The following is a 3,702-nucleotide window of genomic DNA, read 5'->3' as shown; positions in this document are numbered from 1 at the left end:
AGAATGATAATTGAACTGGGAAATGAATAATGTTGTTATGTGTTTTTAATATCTTACTTAAAGTTCATGTACTTAAATTTTCTTTAGTTAAGTTTTGTACTTCGTATTATGTATTTTTATTTTTATGAAGATAAATAAATTTTTCAGTCTTCAGTTGGATCCAAGATGAGTAATGGAGATATGTGTCTTCTGGACAGTTCCACAACTCATACAATACTAAGATAAAAGAAATATTTCTCTCATTTGATTATGAAACAAGCATATGTTAATACAATATCCGGTAGTACAAAGTTGATTGAAGGCTTTGGAAGAGCGGCATTATTACTACCCGGAGGAACATTATTGATAATCGATAATACTTTGTATTGTAGTAAGCCTCAAAGAAACTTGTTAAGTTTTCAGGTTATTCGCCAAAATGACAATCATGTTGAGACTGCAAATGAAGGAAAGGTGAAATACCTTTATATTACTACAATAAATGTGGAGAAGAAAACTATGCATGAAAAATTTTCTGCACTTTCTTCTGGGTTGTACCATACAAATATTGATACGGTTGAATCACATGTCATAGTAAACAAAATGTTTACTGGTTCTAATGATTACGTCATTTGGCATGACCGGTTGGGCCATCCCGGTTATAATATAATGCGCAAAATAATTGAGAATTCACGTGGGCATACTTTGAAGAACCAAAATGTTCTTCAATCAAAGGAATTTTCTTGTGCTGCTTGTTCTCAAGGAAAGTTAGTTATCAATCCATCAACGGAAAAGGTTGGAGTGGAATCTCCCACATTTTTGGAATGAATATTGGGTGATATATGTGGGCCTATTCATCCTGCATGTGGACCATTTAAATATTATATGGTCTGTATCTACAAGATGGTCACAAGTGTGCTTATTGTCAACTCGCAATATTGCTTTTGCAAGGTTGTTAGCTCAAATAATAAGGTTAAAAGCATAATTTCCAGATTATGTAATAAAGACAATTCGTCTTGATAATTCTGGTGATTAAACGTCTCTAATTGATAGATAGACCATGTTGATGAGGACAAAGTTGCCTGTTTCAGTTTGGAGGCATGTTATTTTGCATGCAACGACACTTGTGCGCGCGCATAAGGCCAACCAGTTATCATGACATCTCCCCATTACAATTGGCTTTTGGGTCAGGAGCCAAACATTTCCCATCTTAAAATCTCTGGTTATGCGGTATATGTTCCAATTGCTCCACCACAACGCACAAAGATGGGTCCTTAAAGAAGGTTGGAGATATATGTTGGATATGAATCTTGTTCTATTATAAAATATTTGGAACCTAAAACTGGAGATTTATTTACGGCAAGATTTGTTGATTGTCATTTTGATAAGTAAGTATACCCAACATTAGGGGGAGAACAAAAGCAGTTGGGAAATGAGATAGATTGGAATTCACTTTATCTGTCTCATTTAGATCCTCGAACAAATCAATGTGAGCAAGAAGTTCAAAATATGATTTATTTGCAGAATATTGCAAATCAACTGCCGGATGCATTTACTAACCTTCCATGGATTACTAAATCATATATCCCTGCTGCTAATGGTCATGTTCGGGTTGATGTCTCAATAGGACAAAATGATATGGCAAACGAGTTTGGACCACGCTTAAAACGTGGTAGATCAATTGGTTCCAAGGATAAAAATCCTAGAAAAAGGAAAGGAATAAATGATCAAGATGATCATAATATGGAGGCAATTGCTCATGAAGAGCTTCGAGACATAATAAATGATGACACCACTGAGGAGGTCCACATATCTGAAAATAATGAGAATGAGGAAGTATCTATAAATTATGTCTCAACGAGTAAAGGGTGGAATTGAAATAATATTGTGGTGGATAATATTTTTGCCTATAATGTTGCAGTTGAAATAATGCAACAAGATGAGGATTTGGAACCAAGATCTGTTAATGAATGTAGACAGAGAGATGATTGGTCAAAATGGAAGGATGCAATTTAAACAGAATTGACTTCACTTGAAAAGCGTGAAGTTTTCGGACCAATAGTCCGAACACCTGAAGGTGTCAAGCTAGTTGGGTACAAGTGGGTTTTTGTACGAAAACGCGATGAAAATGGTAAAGTCGTTAGATATAAACTATGACTTGTGGCATAAGAATTTTCGTAAAGGCCTGACATTGATTATGAGGAGACATATTCTTCTGTGGTAGATGCAATTACCTTCAAGTATCTACTAAATATGACAGTTCATGAAAAGCTTGAAATGCATCTAATGGACCACAGCCTATTTGTGTGGCTTACTAGACCACAATATATTTATGAAAATCCCTGAAACACTCAAAGTGCCTGAAGCATATAAAAATTCAAAAGAAAGTTGTTCAATAAAGCTTCAGAAATCCTTATATGGATTGAAACAATTAGGGCAAATGAAGTATAATCATCTTATCGAATATTTATTAAAAGAAGGGTATAAGAATGACCCTACTTGTCCTTGTATTTTTATACGAAGGTCAAAATCTGAATTTGTAATAATATATGTTTATGTTGATGACTTGAACATCATTAGAACTCCTAAAGAGCTTTCAAAAGTTGTTGAGTGTTTGAAGAAAGAATTTGAAATGAAAGATCTTGGTAAGACAAAATTTTGTCTTGGACTTCAGATTGAACATTTGGAAAATGAAATATTTATCCACCAATCAACATATATTAAAACGGTTTTGAAGCGATTTTACATGGATAAATCACACCCATTGAGTACCTCGATGGTTGTGAGATCTCTTGATATAAATAAAGATTCATTCCGACCTCAAGAAAAGGATGAAGAGCTTCTTGGTGATGAAACTTCATATCTCAGTGCTATTGAGGCACTAATGTACCTTGCCAATAATACCTGACTAGATATTTGTTTCGCAGTAAGTTTATTGGCGAGATTCAGCCCATGTCCAACAAGAAGACATTGGAAATGTGTTAAGCATATATTCAGATATCTTCAAGGAACAATTGATATGGGATTGTTGTATTCTAATGCATCCAAGTCAGAATTGACCGGTTATGCAGATACAAGATATTTGTCTAACCCACATAAAGCCCAATCTCAGACAGACTATTTATTCACATATGGAGGTACAACTATATCATGGCGTTCGATGAAGCAAACAATAGTTGCTACTTCTTCAAATCATGCAGAGATAATAGCCATTCATGAAGCCAGTCGAGAGTGTGTATGGTTAGGATCAATGACTCAACACATTTTGCAATTATGTGGTCTTTCTGTGCAAACAAAGATTTCAACAATATTGTATGAGGATAATCTTGCTTGCATAGCTCAATTAAAGGGAGGATATATCAAAGGAGACCGAACAAAACATATTTCACCGAAGTTCTTTTTCACACATGATCTTCAACAAAATGGTGAGATAAATGTTCAACAGATTCATTCGAGTGATAATCTTGCAGATTTATTCACTAAGGCATTGCCAATGTCAACATTTGAGAATCTAAGATATAAGATTGGAATGCATCGTCTCCAAGATATCAAATAATTTTTTCATCAGGGGAGTAAAATACACGTTGTACTCTTAATATATTATATTGAAATTTTAATAATGATATTATTAGTTTTTTTTTTTTGCTTATTTTACCTTGATAAACAAATAAACACATTATGCGTTTTTACATGTTTGACCTACTATTTTTTTTATTCCGTTTAATT

The sequence above is a fragment of the Solanum stenotomum genome, chromosome 10, assembly GCF_019186545.1.
Source record: "Solanum stenotomum isolate F172 chromosome 10, ASM1918654v1, whole genome shotgun sequence".
NCBI lineage: Eukaryota > Viridiplantae > Streptophyta > Magnoliopsida > Solanales > Solanaceae > Solanum > Solanum stenotomum.
The sequence above is the reverse complement of the archived record's forward strand: the minus strand, read 5'-3'. Positions refer to the sequence as shown.